This window comes from Parus major, chromosome 7 (genome assembly GCF_001522545.3).
Source record: "Parus major isolate Abel chromosome 7, Parus_major1.1, whole genome shotgun sequence".
Classification (NCBI taxonomy): domain Eukaryota; kingdom Metazoa; phylum Chordata; class Aves; order Passeriformes; family Paridae; genus Parus; species Parus major.
Window position 1 is genome coordinate 1,396,592 of NC_031776.1, and position 21,891 is coordinate 1,418,482.

General features: G+C 42.8%; 1 protein-coding gene across 4 annotated transcripts in view; it reads left to right on the forward strand.

Annotated features, from left to right (window-relative positions):
• Positions 1 to 21,891, forward strand: part of AGAP1 (ArfGAP with GTPase domain, ankyrin repeat and PH domain 1) — a 307,695-nt gene that overhangs the window by 42,312 nt on the left and 243,492 nt on the right. The gene's annotated exons all lie outside the window — the stretch shown is intronic.

Below are 21,891 nucleotides of genomic sequence, written 5' to 3' on the forward strand. Positions count from 1 at the left end.
GGGGGAGTGGGACTCAGAGTCGAGCTGTGTCGCACTGCGGAATTATTGCAGGTATAAAGATAAGGTTTGATGGACTGGCTTTTATAATTTATGGGGTTTTAGCTCTTCAGTGTAGGGTGGCTGTCTGTAAATAGCCATTTTCCACAGTGCTGGGACAAAATTGGGAGCAGTGTGCGAAGGCTGAGTCCTTCAAATGCTGTTGGTATCCCAGAAGAGTTAGTATCAGCTGAAGCTAATGAGGGGCCAGCAAAATGTTCTGGACCCCTGCAAAACAGAGCTTTGGAAGTCATTGGCTTTTTCTTGCCTAGAAAACAGTCAAAAGTATCGAATACCACTTTTTTTTAACGAGGTGAAATGTATGCTTTCCAAAACAGGAGGCCAAATTCCCATGGAACACACATAGATGTTTAGTGTCACAGGCTTTGGCCAGTGGTACCTCACTGATCTAAGGCTGTGCCTAAATTCTACACGAATTGCTATTGTTTGAGTGCAAGAAAAGTGGCTTGTTGGAGTCAGCATCTATTATTTGAGAGTTATCTGTTATTTCAGTGAGTGCTGAAATGCAGTGGTTTATTTCCCCTCTCTGAGCACACGTGCTTGCTTTGCCCATAATGCCTCCGACGTTAATGCCGGCTGTGTTTACAACGGGTTGTTTGGGGATTGTAAATAATTTTGAAGCAGCAGGAGTGACCTACTTCTTAGAAGCATTTGCCTTCTGGCTGTTTTGTGGGTTCTGTGGATTCCCAGATCCCTTTCATGGAAAGGCAATCTTCTTTCAGGTTTAATGCTATACAAATGTAAAGAGAAGTATAATTTGGAATATTATGCAACTAGAATACAGCTTGTTTGTACAGTTATTGTTGTATTTCCTACAAGGTGTTCAGCATTCTGCACAGAAGCAAGTGTGGCATAGGTAACAACTGTGTGGATTCTTTCTGGAGTACAGGGAATAATTACAAGCAAAATCTTTGTTTATTAAGGTTTTTTTTTAACTGATGTTTTAGGTCACTCACAATTCTGTTTAAGAATAGTGAATTTTTGTTCTTTGCTTATTTGATTTCAACTTGGCTAACACTAGATTTCATGAAGCAGATTTATGACTTATTAAGGCTGTTTTGGGTAATGTGTGGTTCCCTTTTGTGTCTTAGCTCTTCTCTCCCCCCTCCATTAGTTCTTCCTTGCTTATCACTTTTTCCTCAGTTCATGCCGTTATGTCTGGGGATGCTTTGCTCTGTGCCATGTTTTAATTTGAATTTAGATGCACTGTTCCTAGGGATTTAAGGGCATAACAAAATCCTGGTGGGGTCACCCTTCTCTTCCACAACATTTTTGTCTGACAATGTGGATATTTGTTGAATTGGAGAAGCTTGTGTTTTAAGAACAACAACAATTTTTGCTAGAAATGTCATTTTCCAGGTTAAACTAATGTAAGGAATGAAATGAGGACAGAGTGAAGTGTGTTGACAAATGTAAAGCAGAGGGGTTGAGGAAGAAATTCATGGCATACAAAAAGTTTAATTATACAGTAAGGAAATAGAAAATGTTCAGTAGCCCTCGGGGGACTGAGGTACATGACTGAAATTGTGGTGTTATCCTAAACAAGTCTCAAAGGGATAATTGTTTTTACTTAAGGATTGCTGCAGAATGTCAGATTAAACCTCAAACCATCACCTTCAAGCAGAAGACAAGGGAAAAGACCTGGCTTTGTTATCAAAAGAGCTAAATCAGGAGCAAGTCTGTGGCTTGGTTGTGATTAGAATGGTTTTCCAAACTGTAGGGCATTAGAAAACATCTACTTCCAGAATGCAGTGGGAATGATGTCTTTGTTTAGATGTCGTGGAAGAGCTGGGGATGTCTTTAGGAGAGGAAAGGCCCTTATTTTGGGTTTGCTGCAGCCATCACTGCCATCTCCCTGGTTTGCTGGGACCATTGGTGTTGCTCCCAGCACTCCAGAGGGGGACAGGCTCCTTTCCAAGCTCATTAGAGGAGCAGTAGCAGCTTTCCTCATGGAGGAGTCAGATCCTTTTACCAGGTCTCCCAGGAGGATGAAATCCTTTGAGACAGAGAAGCTCTCTGGATTATGATGATGATTTTGATTTTTGAAACCGCGTGTCCTGTACTTTTCAATAACTTAAATGGGTTTGAAGTGGGTCTGTTTACTCAGATTGCTTTGGAAAAATGAATCCAAATTGCACTTTGTCCCCCTGGGCAGGGGAATAAGAAAGTGAATTTTCACTCCTTTCAGGAGTGGAGTTTAAGGTTTTGTAGCGTGGCCTCTGGGCCGAACCTCTCTCCCTGCACTTGGGCTCTCTCCATAGATGTTCAGTCCTGGTTTTAAAGATGTTCTTTATTAGGCTGAAAGCTGGAGTCGCTTCAGATTCTTGGGGGCAGGAGGCTGATGTTATCAGGCCTGTTTTGCTTCCTTCCCTCTTGGCCCTCCCTCCCATCCCGCCTCCCCTTGGGGCCGCTGACCCAAGGCCTTCCAGCAGCAGCTCCTCCCTGTTTTCCCAGACTGGCGTGTTTGTAATTAAATGTCTCGGGCAGAATTTCTCTTGCTCTGCTTTGCAATTGCTCCAGTGTCTTCCTCTTCTCGTTCTTCACCTGGGTGACATTTTCTCCAGTCAGCAGGATGAAAATCCATTTTTCCAGTTTTTGGTGGTTGCTGTTGCTTGGTGGCTCAAAACTGCCCTTGGAATTTATCTGGTTTGTGTTTTGTCACGTCATTTTAACACTTTGATCTTGGCTATGCAGAACATCTCAAATCCTGGAATGTAACCTGGAATGGTTCTCTCACTGGTGTAGGAGTATCTGGGGCTCTTTTCCACTGTTCAGCACCTGATCTTGGTGTCTGCGTGGCCACGGGCACGTGTTAATCTTTATTTTGGCTGACAGATCCTCAGATTTGCCTCCTAGCAAGTGCATGGCTTCTGCAAGCTTTTTATTCCTGTTCAGTGTTTATCAACAGACATCAAATTTAATTGTCTTGCCTGTAGACAATGGAAATGTCATTTTTGTCCCTTGTGACTGGAAAAAGAGTTTTTTATGGGGTACTGGAGTGAATAAAAAAACCACACACAATGTTATTTTTGTTTCATTTTTTTTTTCTTTTTCTATTTGAACATTTTGATGTTTTTATATCTCTAAGAATGGATGATTGAAAAAGGTATTTTTCCTGCAGTTTTTCTTCCTCTGAAATTACTTTGAAGAAGTTGGGAAAACAGGCATGTAGGCCTTGGAAAAAACCTAAGTGTTGTGTTAGGTGACCATTTCTCTTCTGTCAGGATATTGTGAACAAAATGGGAAGCCATTCCATTAAACTTCACTGAGATAGCTGAATTAATTTAGTTACAGGGAAGGGAACCCACAAATGTTCCCTGCAGAAATTCACTGTAGCAGAAGAGGCTTCTGAAGAGCTGACAGGAAGGACAGGAAAAAAATAGTGAAGTTAGCAGAAAATTCTTAGAATACTTGAAAATGAAATGAATGATCTTGGACTGGGAAGCAGATGAGGAAGTGAGGATTGGTTTCTGTTTAAACAATGGGCAAGGAAAGGAGAAAGTAATGTTAGGTAGCTGATACATTCACTTGAACTGTGGAATAATCACAAAATAGGCACATAAAGTAGCTTTAGATGGGAAGGTCACACCACTCTTTGGTATTCCAGCAGGCACATCAGTGCCATCTTTCCTGTCCCTCATGTTGGTTGTAGCAATGTTAGAACTGAAGGAGAATCTCAATTACCTGCAGTGTTCTCATATTGCTGAAACCTGCCTTGAAGGGCTGATGGTAAAAAATAAAATATAAATCGCTTTTCTTGCCTGGTTTTAAAAAAAATCATGTAAGACTGAAAATATTCCACTATAAGTGATGCATTTGAATACAGTCCTCAGGATGCTGGGTAAAATCATGTAATATTGCAAAAGAAATGAGGGTCAGATGGCAGCATGTAACAGCCTTAGGAGAGATGGCAGGAATTAATATTGAACATAGTGAAGAGAGGAAAATACAGGTGTGGGAGTTGCCTTGATGAGGCAGTTTGTGAGTCAGCTGGGAAATGGACTTTTACAGCTTTAACCAAATTGGTCATATTTTGTCATAGAGATTGCCTGGGAAAGCAGGCAGTGGTTGTACCTCTGAGATCAGTCACTCCCAGTGATAGCAATCCTTGCTGCTATGAAATTCCTGATGCCTACACTGGAAAATAGAAAATAGAGGTGTTTTTGCCTTGGCAGTTGTACTTCCAATTTGAAGGAAATTGATGGCTAGGTTGAAGAAGGTCCTTACTAAAGGCTTTTCTGTCTGTATCAAATACTGGAAACAGATTTCCTGCAGTGGGTTTGCTGGTAGATGAGCACAATTTTGATGTTGCTGTGCTTGTAGAACCTGCAATATTTGTAGATACACAAATCTGCGGTGGCACAGAGTTATGGTTGGACTCAGTGTTGGAGGTTTTTTCCAACCTTAATAATTCAGTATCTCAGGTAAAGTTCAGGAAGGGCTGTGGATTTTCAAGTGACACCTTTTCCAGAGAAATACAAAATATGTTCATGTGCTTTTCCAAATGAAATATTTGTCAGTTTTATTTTGCTATGGTTGGAGCATTTCAGAAAGGTCAAGGCATAAGATTTATACTCCAAGTTGTGGCCTGGTTGATCTGTTTTCCTGTCTTAATAATTGTATACTAGCAACCTTAAGCTACTCAGGAGGCAATTGAAAAATACTTGTCAGGTGAGTAAAATCATCATTCCTTAGCAGGATAATACAGCTTCCTTATATCTTATTTATTAGGTGTTGAAATGTTTGAGCCAAGACTGCTCTGGTGGATTTATACAGCTTGAAGCTGCCATGCTCTGCCCAAAAACAGCCCAGAAAAAACCCAAAATGCAACTGAAGCTTTTGGGTAGATTTCTTAACATTATGATGTTAATCATAATGCCATTGGCAGTGTTCACAATTTGTGTTCAAAGCCTGTGCAAGGCTTGTGGTTTTCCCCAAAATGCAGTGTGTGAGCAGAAAAGTCTTAGGAAGCTTTGGTCACATAAAGCTGTCATGAGAGTAGTGTGGGATCCGTGGTTGGTTTTTTTAGCCAATAAAAATTATATTTTCAGGCTTTTAAACACCTTTCTTTTCTGTTTTAAATTATTCTGCAAGTAATTTTTTGTTTTTAAGGAACTTTGCAATGGGATCCTGGCTAGTAGAAGGGCAGGAGGTGAGCAGAGATTGTGTAATTTGCCATAAACTTTCCTTTGTGCTGCTTTGTGTTTTGTCCTCTTCACTCACAGTGGCTTGGGGAAGGGCTTTTCTGTCCTGCAGAATAGCTTAAAGATATCTTGGGAGATGTGGGGGCCACGAGGGGATTTAGGATTGGTTTAGAGGGCATCCCATCGTTAGCAGGATCTGGATTTAATATGAAAACCTCTAAATGAATGTCTAATCCTCTTCTTTCTGGGGATAGATGTTTTATCCTCATTTTGAAACATGGCCTTCCAGTGCTGCAAGTAAAAATCTATTAGCATCTGCAGCTGGGTGCTTGCCAGGCGAGATACATGGATATACATTTCATTTTGGCAATTGGGAGACGCTGAGCGGGAGCCAGGGGGAACTTTGTGGTGTTTGAGTTAGCAATGTGTGCTGTGATAATGGGTTGTTCTTGTGGGTTACCTAAGTGGGGTTTTTATTTCATTTCTCCTGCTGAGGGAAACAAGATCTGCCAAGTACAAGAGGTTAAATTCAGCATGAACTAAAATTCTCCTGGATACAAGAAACTACATGCTAGGCCTGTCCTTAGCCTCGCCTCAACCTCAGGTTGCTTATTCCTAATGACTCCCATGGCTCTAAGAAGTGAAAGGCACAATTTTGTTGCTGCCAGAGGGCAGGGATGGATGGGATATTGGGAAGGAATTGTTCCTGGGAGGGTGGGCAGGCCCTGGCACAGGGTGCCCAGAGAAGCTGTGGCTGCCCCTGGGTCCCTGGAAGTGTCCCAGGCCAGGCTGGATGGGGCTTGGAGCACCCTGGAACAGTGGAAGGAGGTGGAATGGGATGGTCTTTAATGTCCCTTCCCACCCAGACTGTGACGGGGTTCTTTTTCTGGAGGACACAGAGGGAGCTGATCCTTCCTCTGGACTCCTACTATTAATTGTAGGCTGCTTTGTAAAAGTAAGATATGGATTTACTGGAGCAAATCTCTTGAGGGACTGAAAGATGATGAAGTGGAGTGTCTTTCAAGTGAGGAGAAGCTGAGAGAGCTGGGACTGCTCATCCTGGAGAAGAGAAAACTTAGCAAACTTATCCACTGGTGTTAAACTTACCTGTGAAATATTCTGCTGGTTAGAATCCAGAGCAAATGCTCTGTTTATCATTTAAGGTGAAACAACTCAATGGCTCAGATTTTAGAGAATTAAAATTAATTTTGAAGCTTGTAAAAGGAATCCTGTTGTTGCCAGGAGCTGTGTGTGCTTGGTATGATGCTCACCCAAGTGCTTTAGAATGTTATGAATTCTCCACGTGCTTTTCAGTGTTCTGTGCTGAATCCTTCAGAGTTGGGATTTCTGCTCTGTACATGGTTAAATTGGAGGCTGATTCATAGTTTTTCCCAGTTGGATAAGTGTGGTGGGAAATTCTGTGGGCTGGAGCAGATTGGAAAGACAGACTTCCTGGGTATCTCCTCTTGAGAAAAATTTCCTTCTGACTGAACATCTGGTCCCTGTCTCAAGATTAACCTTTAGCATTAGATTTGCTGAACAGTTAAATCGTGAATACATGCAAAACTGCATGTGTTTTTATTTTTAATTTCCATTGTAAATATAAATACTGTAAGCAGTAAAAGAGCAAGATTATAATCTGGTGTAAAGTAGGAATATCCATATTGAATAACATTTGGAGCCCAAACTGTATGTGTTGGAAAAGACAGGAGCTCTTGAAGTGAGTAATGAACACTTCATTAGGTGTTTTTCAGCACCTGCACAAAACCCTTCATGAATTAAGTTTTTCATATGCATGAATAAGCATTTCCAAAATGTGAAAATGCCAATTGTGAGCAGCACTGTTTACTGTCAGGGGCTCACTGAGGCCTGTGTGAAGAAAAACTGTGTTAAACAGAAAGATCAGTTTTTAGGAGTAACTCTTTTCTCCCAGAAAATGTTCTTGAATCTTGTTCTGATTGGACTAAGTGCCAGAATATCCTGACTTTATCTGTTTTTTTTTTAATGAAAATGTCTTGTGGCATCCCTATAAAATAATGGTGAAAAGGGGAATGACCTGGAAGTGCTGGTGGTTTATAAAGATGATTTTTACTGTGTGGATATGACTGAACTGTAATTCACAATTTGTGTTTTACTTGGAAATTATTTGAAATTTCAGCTATTTAAAGGAAGCTGTCATGGAACTCGTTGAAGAGGTAAAAACTTGGCAGTCCCTGAGGTGGGAGTTTTGGTGATCCATACATTAGGCTTACTAATTTTGCTAATGGATGAGTAGACTTTGGAATTTCATCTTGTGTGATACAACTAAAACTGCTTTTTATGGAAGGAGGAATCTTTTACATGCTCCCATTACCTGGTGTTTAAACAAACCTGTAAATCATGTGGGAGTGTTCAAATGTTTTCACAGAAAATGGTGCAGCTGAGTAATTAGGCTTTTTTATAGGCAAATAAAAAGGAGGGATTAAAAGAGGAGGCTGCTTTGAAGCATGAAGGGATGGATACCAGTGTTCTATGTTGAATCAAACCCAGGCTTTGGTGCCCCTGCTCCAGAGCTGCTGGTTTAACACTTGTGTTTCCTGCGTGGAGATGGAGAGAGAGCAGTGCCTGGAGTGATGGGAAGAGAGAAAACTGGGAAGGTTTTGGGGTAAAGTGCTTTGTCCAAAGGTAAGGACACACAAGTTCTCCCTCCCTCAGCACTTCTCTCTCTGGGAGGTACTGGGAACTCAACCCAGGAGTCTTTCACATGGGGAGCACATGATGGATGACCTCTGCTTCCACACAGTAATATCTGCTGTTTGATGTAAAGCCCCCTTAGTTCTGCTACCCAGCAGTTGTTTGTTTTTCCTTTTAAAATATTTAAAGAAGATGATTTGGTGTCCTTAAAGAATGTTATTTTGGACATGGTTCTTCTCTTCTGTAAGTGATATTCCAGTACAAAATATGATTTAGGCTTATTAATATATGATTACTTGTAAGAGACATTGTGGCAATATCTCTATGGCTTTAATGAGGGTTTTTTTGTATAACATTAATATGTTATGATTAGGTTTTGTTGGGTTTTTTTTTTGTTTTCTTAAGCTTGAACCTTCACCGTTTGTGTCTGCTTATTTTGAGGGGGAAAATCCCTCTAATTGCTTTATTCTCTCACTTTGTTATACCACACAGAATGTTATGAAAGGGATAGATGTGAGTTTGTTTTCCTAAGAGAAAGACTCAATTTTTTGAAGTGTTTTCATTTGAGATGAAACTTAATATAGCAAAATCATATTTGAGCAGTTTTAAAACCTTTACCTGTAGAGGAAAATTCAGGCTGGGGAGACCACAGGGGGTCATCTAGTCTCACCTCCTGCACAAGGCAGGGTCAGGCCAAAACCTGTGTAAAACCTGTCTGGCATATGACCTGCAGCTGGGGAAAAAAACCCAAACCTATTACTCATTTTTGACAAAACTTTCTGAAAATATTTCCCATCCTCTAGCTCTCTTCTGCTCTCCCCCCAGCCCTGGTATTCTGCAAGTCTGTTTCAGGTATGTAGGTCTTCTGTCCTGTAGCTTTCCCTCCTGTGTGTAAACAAAAATATCCATGAAAACTGAGTTTGGAGGTGGAATCAAACCCACATTGGGTCCAGCTGGCCCCAGAGGAAGTTACTGGGAACTGAGCTGTAGGCTTGACACTAAAGGATTGTCAAGGTACCTGTCTGTGTCTGCTTCTCTGACTCCTCTGAACATGATCCTGATCTCTTGTGAGAGTAGCTGGAGGCAAACAAAGATTGCTGGTGATTGCCCAGCCCTTTTGGCCAGAGTGACCAGGTGCTCCAGGTTCCCAGGTGCTCCAGGAAAAGCCACTGATGGTGAGGGGTGACATGTACAGGGTGGCAGCAGAGCCTCAGTGCTCTGCCTGAGGCTCTAACCCAGCACATCCAACCCAACATGCCTCATGCTGTGGCTTCAAAATCTGTTGAGCTTGTTTGCAACTGAGACCTGCCAAGTTCAGTAAATTGTTGTGCAGATGCTGCAGCCCATTTTCCTAAAATTCCCTAATACTGGCTGGCTGAAGGGCCAGAGATTTATCACTGTCTGATTTCTGAGGGCCAGGCTTCGTGTGGTTTGGCCAATCTCAGCAGTAGTTTATTGAATCCTGATTAATTAGTCACGGTTTTTGTGTCCTTTGGGGCCCTTTAGAGGTTCAGGTGGTCTCCAGTCAGAGGAACTGATGTCACCAACCTGGGGGTAAAATCCAAATTTTAGAAAAGCTAGTTCCTCTTGATATTCCCACCCTTTTGTGATCACATAATGATTTTTTTTTTTATTAATTGCAAAGACACATTTACTTCACTTTCTTGACCTTAAGCACGTTGTGCCTGATGAATAAAGACCAGAGAAAATGTAAGGTGGGTAAGGAATTTTGCACTGAAGTGCTTCTTAAGAAGGTGCAGTTGGCATCTGTGACCTCACTCCTTTCTTTTGGACAGAAGGACATAATTCAGTTAGGTTCCTTATTACTGCATAAAACCTGGATTGGTTTAACTTGTAAAAATCCCAGCTGCAGTTGGAACTCTTCACCTGGCACTTTTCTCCTTGAGGTACCCGTTTGGTGGGACAACAAATCGTGGTCTTTCTCTCCTGGGAGTATTCCTTATGCTATGAGCATCCCAATTTCAGTGAACAAGGAGAAGGGACAGGTCAGAATTATTTATGCTAATTGCTCAGCAAGCTGTGTGTTCTGGAATTCAGTATTTCTTTAGAAGATCTGTGCCTACCACTTCAATAATAATTCCCCCAGTTCACTGAATTTCAAATCACTTCACAGCTTGAATCAAGATGAGCTTTTCCCACATAAAACCTGCTTTTAAATACACCTCTGATAACCTTTGTTATGACACTTGGGTCTTAATTAAACATTATTCAAGAGTGTTCTGATTGTACAATTCATAATGTTACAACTTAATTGAAGTACCAAATACCTTAGAAGTGCCTGAATGTAAGAAACTGATAAATCTTCATATGAATTTACTCAATCAATTTTTTTTCAATGAAGTAAGGTATAATTCTGGGAACTTGAGCTGTATTATAAAAAATGGGACTCATGGTGCAAGCAATTGTGTGATTCAACACTTCTGCAGAATTGTTGTTAGAATCAAGAGGGTGTAATTCATCCAATTAAGAATTTCCTTTTACAGTCAATAACTGTCAGTATTTAGTTTCACATATGCCAAGAGCAAACTATTTGACTTGGACATGAAAGCCATAATAAAAGTTGAAGGAGTGTACTTGAAAATCCGTTCCTGATAAGAAGGGAAGGGAAAATAAAGACATTCATTGTTTTTCAAGGTGGACAAGGCTTGAGTTTTTGAATGAATTTTTCACATAGTGCATTCTCTCTACTCAGGAAGGCAAATACATTGTCTGCTCAGCTTTCATCTGTTATAAATAATCTTAATTTTAAAGCAGCCTGTTAATCTTCAGCTTCAAAACCCATGTTCTCTTTATTTTCTTGTGTTTGCCAGCATCCTCAGGACTTTTGTTTCCAAAGCTTATTCCACACTGAAGTCATTCATTCTAGAGACTTATCTAAGACAAAACTTAATTTCTGCTAAGTAATCCAGACCATTAGCAAATGGCTTCGAGCTGGAAGAACAGTTCAAATTAGGAGCTGCAGGGGGCTTAAGTTTTCTGTAATTATTTGCTTTAATAAGAAATTTACTCAGCCCCCCCTGTCTGGGGTATAAATGGAAGGATGCACAGTATCATCCTCATGCAACAATTTATCTGAGCCAGGCTTCAAATGTACATTGGGCACAGTGTTTTAAGGTGCCAGAAATGGATAATAGTGGTTATTAATATGTTTTTGTGTTCATAGTGGAGTCACAGAATTATGAAGGTTGTATTTTCTTTATATCTTCTGGATGTTGGGGTAAGGAGGGAAGAGAGGAGGTGCTTGAGGGTGTTCTTCTGCTTTATATACACTGTACCCTGAGGGTTGGTTGTTCATATATCATGATTTTTTATTTTGCATTTCCTGTGGAGGTACAGAGTTTTTGAATTAAGTGACCCCTTTTCTGGGAACATTTCAGTAACTAAAGGCACATGATAGCAGATATTAAAGAAACAAAAAACTTCAGATACTGTCAAATGGAATATCTCAGAGCTAAATTCCATTATGGTCAACACTGTTAAGAAAAAAAAATAAGGGAAAGCCAGCAAAAGCTGGTTATTTCAGTATAGTAATGGAGGAATATAGAATGTGCAAGAACAGCATCAGTTCACAACATCTTCCTGTTTGCTGCAAGATCTGAGCTGTCAGATGATGAAGGCCACCAAAAGGTTCTTCAGGGGAAATAAGTAAGAATCCAAATTACTTGCTTGGAAAAGGAGCTGAACAGGCAGCTACATTCCATCTGTTGATGCAGGGAAGAACAGACTTGCTGCAGATATTTACTTCAGAGTGGTACAGCATTATGAAAATGCAGGAAAACCATAAGCAAAGCAATCTGTTGTATCAGGACATGTGAAACCTGGTATAAAATCCTAGAGTGTGTTGAGTTGGAAGGGACCTTAAATCTCAACCAGTTTCACCCTCTGTCATGGGCAGGGACACCTTCCACTGCCCCAGGTTTTCTCCAAGCCCTGAAATTTCCTCCTCATGGCTGTAGGAGAGCTGTGAGCAGCTCTGGCATGGTCAAATTGCTCATCACTGTCAGCTGACAAAGAGAAACCTCCATGGAGTTCAAGTATTTACAGCAAAATAGGCTGAAGTTGCCCTTTAAAAGAGTCAATGTTCTTTGTGTGTTGTCAGCAAGAGTGTCAGTGAAAAGAATCCAGGATGAAATCAGTCACAAAATGAGTAGGCTTTGCTATTTTGAAAGAAGTAATCTTTAGCTACAACTGCTTTTTTCCCCTTTTCATCTGGTCTGGAATAAATGCAATACCTAGAGAACAGTCATGTTATGTCAGGTGTTAATAACAAAGAATAGCTCCTGGCTTCCTGGTGAAATTCCTCTAATTCAGTTCTTTTTGCTGTGATTTTTTTTTTTTTTTGGAAGTAATTTTGATCATGTGCCCAAGATTTGAAAGATGAAGTTGTTCAACATGGCTGAGAAGTATTTCGTAAGAGCCCTTTGATTGCTGGCCTGCTTGCAGCATGTGAAATTTTTGACAGCAGTCTCGATTGATTCTTCCATGTTCAATAATGTGTTCATTCCAATGGTATTTCCTGAGCAGCTGGGCTTGCTTAGCTTTGGAGCTAAAACAGCAAAAGCAAGGAAGTGAATTTTCCAGCCCCCTCCCACCCCCCCCACCCCCCCTTTTTTTGGCATGTTAGAAAATTATGTTAATTTTTTTTATCCTGTTAATGAAATGGTATGGAAACCATTGGAATAATGGGGGGGGGAGGGCAGGAGCAGAAGTGGAGGACCAGGAGGAAATGGCACATTTTATAGCCCTGTGCATGGTGAAAGGGCTGGCTTCAGGAATTAGCTTCTCCTTTCAGAGCTAGTCTAATCAAAATTCATATAGAGCTGTGTTTCCTGCTGGTCTCTGCATTAATGAGTACTTCTGTTTCAGGCAGATCTTCTGAAGTGCTAAAGGATGAGTTTTCTGCATTAAAACTAATGGTAGGTCTTCAGATAACAGACAGATTGTCCATTGAAATGCTGCTGAACAGGAATAGGATGTAAAAAGTGCTATGTGAGATGGTAAAGGGAGAATTTGTGTGCTTAGTGCATTGAGATAAATCTATTTATTAAAAGTTACTGTTAAGAAATGTCTTTCATCAATGCAAAATGCTGTTCTTCGGATTTTAATCTTTGGTTCAAGTGGTATCTTTGTCTATTGATTGGAGACAGGCTGACCATAGAGAAATTTGGAATATAGAAGGAATTGTTCCCTGGGAGAGTGGGGAGGCCCTGGAACGCTGGAAATGTCCCAGGCCAGGTTGGACGGGGCTTGGAGCAGCCTGGGATAGTGGAAGGTGTCCCTGCCATGGCAGGGGGTGGAATGGGATGAGCTTTATGCTCCCTTCCAACACAAAGCACTCTGTGATTTTATGATTCTATATCTGTTGAAAGCACTGCAGTGCTGATGTTTAATAGCATTTCCCAGCTGATCCAAAGCGGTGTTTTGGATCTCTGCCTCCTGCCACTGTTCAACATTCCTGCAAATCTGGAGGGGAACAGCCAAGCCCCTTCAGCTTCCCTGACAGTTCTCTCATGTTGCACTGTGTCAGTTTGCTTGTACATCCCAACTATAATCCTTTACTGGGAGGGTTCCTTAAGGATAATTTCTGGTGTAAATGGAGACTCCCCTTCCCTTCTTCCATGTGCACAGTGGTACTTCCATTCCCAAGGAGGGTTTGCTGGGCTAGGATAGACTCAAGCAAGCTGTGTAGGAGCTGAACCTGTTTGGGTTTGTTGCTTTGCATGGTTCATTTTAGCACCCTGTTTGTGTCCTTTGGTGCCCTTTGGGTCACTTTGTAGTTTGCAGAAAAGTGCCTTACCCAAACCCACTCTCATTGTGTTTGTTAAAACCTTTTTGGCTTCTTAGCTCGAGGATGGCTTGGAAACACGGCTGCTCAAGCTGATTTCACATCACATTTTCTTTACTACTGTACTTGGTTTTTAAAGAGAGAAGCTTTTTAAAAAGTTTGGGTGATTGTTAAAAGCCTTTACAGACGTCATGGTTTGTTCAGCTGCAGAAAGACATCAAGCAACTTTGAATGCCAGGCTTGCATAATGCAAGGGTGGCTTATTGAGTGGGCACCTGGAGGGTCAGAGCTGGGAGCAGCTTCTATCTGCTCTGTCCTCAGCCAAAAGGCCTTGATTGTGTAATCCCAGCCAAAGCCTGGCTTTTCACAGCTGACCTTGATGTGTACCCACAAAATGCCCTGTGTAGATGGTGTATGCAGCTGGATGACAGAAGTGGTGCTGTAGAACCACTGAGTGGTTTGGGTTGGAAGGGACCTCAGAGGCCACGGGCAGGACATCTTCCACTGTCCCAGGCTGCTCCAAGCCCTGTCCAGCCTGGCCTGGGACACTTCCAGGGATCCAGGGGCAGCCCCAGCTGCTCTGGGCACCCTGTGCCAGGGCCTGCCCACCCTCACAGGGAACAATTCCTTCCCAATATCCCATCTAACCCTGCCCTCCTTTTGTTCAAAGCCACTCCCTTGTCCTGTCCACCACAAGCCCTTGTGAAATGTTGCTCTGCAGCCTTCTTGTGAGCCCCCTGTAGGTGCTGGGAAACTGCCATAAATCATTAGTCTCCCTGAAAGCAGCACTCCATTTCTGAGATTGTAAAAGGGAGTGGAAAGTTGTAACTGCAGCCCAAACCTCTATTCTTTGGGATAGGTCCAGTTTGACCTTGTGGAATGGCTGTATCCAGAATGGAGCATCATAGCTGAGAGTCCTTCTGTCACCTACCTGTAGATGAACCCAGAGTATCCTCCCCCTTCCATTCCTGTTCCTTGCTTCATTTTCTTGCCTACAGTTAAAAAAATCCAGAGTCAAATCTGTGATACATGTTGTGACACTTGACTCTGCAGAGAAATGCTGAGTAGTGGCAGCAATTTAATCAGGTTTCCAGGAGAGTAACACTGCTCACTTAATAAATAGATGGCTGTGGCAGGACCAGGTGTCATGGCACATCCTTCTTCTTTCTTACACTGATGGATCCAAGTCCATGCTTTTAGAATAGTCCTTTTCCATAAACACACAATTCTCTGTATCCATGGCCCTTCAGAGCCTGCCTAGGCTTTGTGCAGATCATCCTGTGACTATGAGTGCTCACCTAGATCCTTGTTAATGACAAATTCACCTGCTGCCAAGATTTGGGAGCTGAAAGTTTAGCCAGAAGTGTAACTTTTTAATCTGGTTTTTGATTCTTCTGAACTTCTCTTCACATGGATTTCTCAGTCTCTTCTGAGCTGAGCTCCACTGGAATATCCCCTCATGGGGAGTTCCATTTATCTCAGTTCTCTAGGTCAGGAAGAAAACTCCAAAGCTCTTTAGGATCTTGTTTCTCTTGTTTATTAGGATGTTATCACAAAACTCGGGAGACTTTTCCAGAATTTTTCTTCAAGTTCAATTCCCTCCTCCCCTTCTGGCTCACTTTGGCTTTGACAGCACAAAATGGCCTCAAACTACCCAGTTCTTTTATCTTTACTGAATCTTTACTATATTTTATTTTTATCCAATTAACAATAGACATGTAAATTATTTTTCTTAATGACCCCATCACCTGTGTGCTGCATTGGGGCATTTTCTATCCAATCACTTACTGTTACCCAAAAACCTCTAGAAGAACATGAAGAAGAAAGAAGAAGGAAAAGAAACAACATTCTAAATCCTCCATCTTGTTTTCTGCTTTCTAAACTAGCTTAAACTTTAACTTTTTCACTAGTGACTTAAGAAAACTCTCTTATCTACACACTCACACTTTCAGCTTTTCTATCTAACTTTAACAGTTGTTTTCATGTATCACTATGAAAACATGCCCATAAATTTCATGTTATATGAAATTCAGTGTTCTTCTGGATCTCAGAGCCAGGCATCAGAAACAAGGGCACACACTCTGTGTCTCAGACTCCAACAAAAAGTACTTTTTGAGTTCTCTTTGCCTCACTGCAATATATAGGTGATTTGAGGTGAAAAACAACCTACCTAAAAATGAGGAACACTGGGTAGCTGGCAGGTATTTGGAAATCTTCCTGCTTGTGATGTACTGAAACACTACAATTAGTAAGCAAAAGTTGCAGTCCTGAATTGCAACTGATGCTGCCTGTCACAATATTTTACTGTGTCAGAGAGGGGATTAAAGGAAATGTATGATAGCCTGAGTTAAAAAGTATTTAACTTTTAAAAGACATAATATCCAAAACGAGGTAAGGATTTCTTGAAATTTGTACTATTTCTTACTGAGACAAACATGGCTTTATATTAATGTATTATCTGTTAATAAATACTTGTATTTAAAATGAGGTTCTGAAGCGGCGTCGTGTACAAACTTAGATTGTTAACAGCCCCCTCAGGGAGTGCTGGGTGTGTAGGAAGATGAGTTTTCTTGCAGTTTATTGTTGGAATCTTTGCCTGCCAACAGTTGAGAGGGCAGGCAGGTGACAGGAGCAGCCTTTTGGAGTTGGATCAGCTGATGCTTTTCTGAGCATCCCTCGGATGGCCGAGGTGCCCTGCTGCTGTTTGTGGGTGTCTGGTGTGTTCTGTCTCAGGAGATGAAAAGAACACCAAGCAGGGCTCCTAGGTGACACTGGCAGCCTGCTTGGAAGCAAATTAAAGTCACAGAATTCACATTTCTGCAGTTAGCCCTGTGAATAAATGCAGGATGTGAACAGATCTGTGTTGGCAGCTTGGATTGAAGTAGAAGCAGAGTCTTGGGGTCACCTGTGGGGATGGCTTTGGCATTGGCTGTTCCATCCCCCCGGCCTTGGGGGAATGGCAGAATGATAAACCAAGTTCACAGAAGTACAAATCAAGTTTTAAATCTATAATTCAACAGTGCAGCTCTCAGGACATCAAGCTTTAGTGTCTTAGCTTGAAGTATGAATATGTAGTTTCTATGATCTATTTTATTTTTCCTATGTTTTATTTTTGCCTGTCCTGCTGCTTCAATGAATTTCTGTAGCAGCAGAAGGATACAACTCTTCTGTCAGATGATGTGATGTAAAAAACCCTTCACTTAAAATGGGAAGATTAATCTCATACTTAATTCTCTGGATGCCTCATTGTTCAGTGAGAAGATAACAGGACTACCCTGATTTATTCAGTAAAACTCCAGCTGCAGACAGTTGTGTTGTTTTGTTTTTAAGCTGAGGAGAAGCTGATGGATGGGCACAATATATTAATTTTAACAGCCCCATCATCTTGGGGGCAGAAATCAAAAGGATGATGTCAGTCATGCAGAAGAATTCAAGAGGTTTTGTGGTGTTTCCCTTTAAAAAAGGGGTTTTTGTTCTGTTCTTTTAAGTAAATGGCAGGGATCAAATCTGCTATGCCTGGACATAAGAGATTTCATGAAATTTGGAATTTGCTTGAAGAATGTTTTTAAAAAATATTACTTCTAGCATGTGTCATGGTTAAAAAAACATCCTAACTGATTTAACTTCATTATTTTCCATTTCATGGAGAGATGAGTGATCCCTTCCCTCATCTTTATTGACTGGATATGAGTCAAAGGTATTTCATTATTCTATTTATAAAATAATGTCGTCTGATGAAGCAAGAGCCTTTTAGACTATGAAGTGCTTAACAGGTGTAATTGATGTGAAAGGAAGTACCATCATCCACACTGAGAAATTAAAATTATTGTGACTTTTATTATCCCATGTGGTAGAATATCCCTGGCAATAAGGCATGGTCTTCCTGGAGAAGCAATGCCAAACATTTTACCTCTCTCCTGGTGAGACAAGACAAATGATTGAGCTGCAGTTTTACTGCACATCCCATGGCCTTTATTCCTTTCCTGCTCAGCATCCAGTGTTTTTAGGACAGGAGCGTGCTTTCCTTGTGCTGACAGTAAGATCATTATTGATGCCAAATGCTGACTTCTTGCTGGTAGCCCCTATTCTCTGCTTTGTTTGAGATGTCTCTGTTCTTCATCTGAGGAAAGAATTGCCTACAGTGAACTCAGGCCTGTTTAATGGACAAGTGCAGACTGACAGGAGAGCACAGATCAGTGCCTTAATGCAAACCCCGTGGCTCTAGAGAGCCCCTGAGTTTGGGCTCTGTGTTGCTGGTCCCCTGCAGCACAATGTTGTTCTGGTCCAGATGCCTTCTCTTGTTTGCTGGTTGAGTGCTGATCTGTGATGACAAACAGCGGATGGAGCGCAGCCTCTCCAGGACACAAAAGTGAAATTGTGTCTGATTTACTCTTAAGAATTGCTCAGGTGACCTAATTTTGCCTTCCACTATCAATTTGGCAAAGGAACCACTATTTGGAGTGGTACTGTGTGTCTAGAGACCTGCAGTCTGCAAAAATGATAACATTTAGGGCTGCTTTTCTTAGCCCCCAAAAATACCAAGACAAGGCAGTGAAGTGTCCAATCAAATCCAAAACGTGGGCATATAAACAAGCAGCATCACAGGAACTGTGTCCCTGTTTTGGCAAACCTGTCCAGTCTGTCTCAGCATGGAAATGCTAATTCTGAGATGCTGCTGGTGTATATGAGGAATTTCAGAGAATCCTAGAATTGTTCAGGTTGGAAAAGACCTCTAAGATCATCAGGTCCAACTGTTCTTTCTCAGTGTCTGAGCTTTCACATTTGAGTGGTGGTTGTATTGCATCTACTGGCAGAATGTGAAACACCTGTAAGGAATTAAGAGCAAGGAATCAAAGAATTATGATTATTTTTGCAAAGAGTTCTTGGGAAAAGAGCAAATGCAAGGCCTGTTTTGCCTCACTTGGAAGGACGCAAGAAGTGTTTGCTCTATCAAGTCAGTACCAGAGGTATTTGCTGCTCACAGTGACCTTTCCCTGCAGCTGTTGGAGAGCAGGAACGCTTCTCCTGCCAGCAGGGTCATCTCTGCAGTTGCTGGTGGTGAGCAGTGCTGTGTGCTGGGGATGTGAAGCTCAGCTCCAGAGCATCATCCAGGGTGTGCTCAGAGAGCTCCCTCTGCACTTACCCTGATCACACGAGTTTTGCTCGAAGCTTTATAAAGGTGTGTTTGAGACACCTGTGTTTCACTGATTAAAAGGAAATTACCAGGTTCATTGCTGAGAATTGTGAACCTCTAAATTTTGGTAGAGAGCTACCTGGGAAATGGCAAATGTGGCCTTTTACTGGCTACATGGGGTGGAGAATTTCCATGGTTCTACTTTCCAGTGTGACCACATTGGAGGGACAGCAAGACTTTGTCAAGCAAGATCCTTTGGGGATGTTTTGTGAGTGTGACAGAAGGTCATGGAGCAGTTTGTGGGACTGGTGATGCCTTGAGGAGGCTGACCTGGAACAGAGGCTGGACAGAGTTAAGAATAAAGCAGGTATTTATTGAAAGGCCTTAAAGGACACACCTTGGGCAGTGCAAGAGCCTGGCCAGGGCTACACCCAAGATGGACCTAAAATATTCACAGAATGGACGATAGATCATGAGGTCTCACATTTTTATCAGTTTTGGTCCATCTGCATATCAGGATTTATTGCTTCAGGTTATGAAGTCTCATCCTTCTTGTTTTCTCTCTTCAGTCCACCCTTGTTTATGCTTTTGGGCCTGGAACTTGTAACACTTCTCCTTGGTATTGAGCTAGAAAAGGAATTGTTTTGTCTACCTGCTCTGTGAAGAGAGCTCACCAACACTTAATATGAAGCTCAAAACTACCCATGTAGGTAGTGCAGAATCTGAAAAATATGAAAGCTAAAACTTAAGGCATCACAGGGAATGAGGGAGGATGAATGGAGGGTGTGAACCCCTGTGTCCCCAGCGCGTGGAGTGGCCCCGACACCTTTCAGAGCCGGTATTTATGGTGCCTGTGCATCCTGCTCTGCTTCCAAGTGCCTGTGGAATGAAAGGTGAGCAGGAGCCGCTGCCGAGGGCCCTTCAGGACACACGGCGTAGGCTGCGAGCCAAATGACTTGTTTGGGTTGGCTGCCGTGGCTCCTGGCTGCTCTCGTCCCAGGGCCGGAGGGACTTGTCCCGTTGTGGGAGCGGATCTGTGCTAATTGCGGCCCGGGAGGAGCGGCAGGAGCGGGGCTGCTGTCGCCGCTTGGCTCGCAGCCCGGCCGGGCTGGGCAGGGCACCGAGCGCTGCTGCCCCGGGCTCCGCGCAGCATCCCCCGCTTTGCCTGTTGGCTCATCCCGCATCTTTCCGCGGTATTAAATATCATCCTTTGCGCTGTGAATTCGGTCCCTGCTCCGAGACAACCCAGTGTTAGAGGAGCAATTAAAGCAGATTTCTGTAGCTCGTCTGGCCGGGGGTGAAAGGGGATGGCAGGACCACCGCGCGATGGGCTTTGCACCAGCGGCACAGGCGGCTGAAAAGCAACTCGTCCTGTTTGCAGGAAGCCTTACAAGAAGTTGCAGGGTGGTAAGTTGTGATGAGTAGCAGCAGAGCAACCTCCGAGTCCCACTTACTGCCCGTAGGAAGAGCTGCTGCAGCATCCTGAGCCGATGATGGATGTCGGCGTTTCCACCCCGGTGCGAGCAGAGCACAGCCCCGAGCGAGGCGGGATGCGGGGGGTGTGGGATGCTCCGGAGAGGGCTGGAGGAATGTGCCGGCTATTTGTCTGCGCTTAAAAGTGGTTCCTCTGGAGGGGTCTGTCATCCCGGGAGGATGAAAAATGGCTGATCCCGCTCCGGGTGAGGAGGCTGCGCTCCCCGCGCGGTGCTCTGGAAAGCGCGGCCTGGATCGCGAGACGGGATGCGGCCGGCATGAGTCCTGGAAGCCCCGCGCACTCGGAGCCTGGTGGGTTTACAGCTTTGCATCTTGAGAAAAAAACATAAAACACAATTTTTTACTCTTAGACTCCTGTTTTGCAACAGGCCTTTCCTCCCGTCCTCTCTTTTCCTTTCCTTTTTTTTCCTTTGGAAATGGCCTTTTGGGTGTTGGAGAAATGGAAAAATGTGCCATTGTTCTATGGCACTTAGTGAACGAGCATTTAGGAGGAGCTGGGAATTCGTTCTCAGGGGCATTAAATATATTCTTGCTCCAACTTTTCCATGGGCAGGCACACCTTCCACTAGAGCAGGTTGCTTCAAGCCCCTGGTCTTGAATCCTTATCTGTTGAAGATACACATGCAGGTGTATTCCATGGTGAAGAGAGCTAAGAGAAATAACCAGTGTAAATTAGTCACCGTTAAAGACAACACTGGTATCTGGAGAAATCAGCTAAATCAGGAACTCTTTGTGTTAATAGAGTAGCAGTGTGTGTTGTGGGATCGCAGCATCATCAATAAATGGATGTGTGTAGAGGTAGGGACCCAGAGCACCCCTTATTCCTGGTGTGGCACTGCTCCTGCAGGTGTATCCACCCAGCTGGTGCCAGGAGTGTCTCCAGGCCCTGGCACGGCTGCCTGGGGCAGTGGTGGAGCCCCCATCCCTGGAGGGATTTAAACCATCTGTAGATGTGGCGCTTAAGGACATGGTTCCATGGTGGAAATGGCACTGCTTTCCTTCCTTGTCACACTGGCTTTTTTATTGCTTTTGATCCTCACTGTCATTGGTAAGGGATGTTTTGATTGTAGACGTGGGAGGGCACGTCTACAGCAAGGCAGCTGAAGGTGGTTTTTCAAGCCTGACTTTTTATGGGATGCTAGGCATGGAACCTAGAAACCTTATTCCTAATGTTGCTTAACTTCTTTATTTCTGCCATCCTGGTTTGTGAGTGACTAAGAGCAGGCATTTGTTGGTCCTAAATTACTTCAGCATCCCTGCAAAGGTACTGGCAAGCTGGATGTGAAAGGGGGTGTGTGTGTCACACCCTCCTCCAGCTGTGTGAGAGCCAGGTTCTGATGAAACTGCTGCTTGGGAAGGGTTTTTGCATGACTAACCAATCTAGTAATGGGGCTTGTTAATTGGGCAGAGTGTTGCAGTGAACAAACATTTATTAAGGAGGGTCACAGATAAAAAAAACAACTCGGTTCTGGGTAATTTTGGCTGTTTTTAATGAGGAAGTGTTGCCTTGGATGCAGAATGAACGAAGATCTGAGTGCAGGTTGTGGTCCAAGCTGATGGGCACCACACATCTTGTCTTTCCA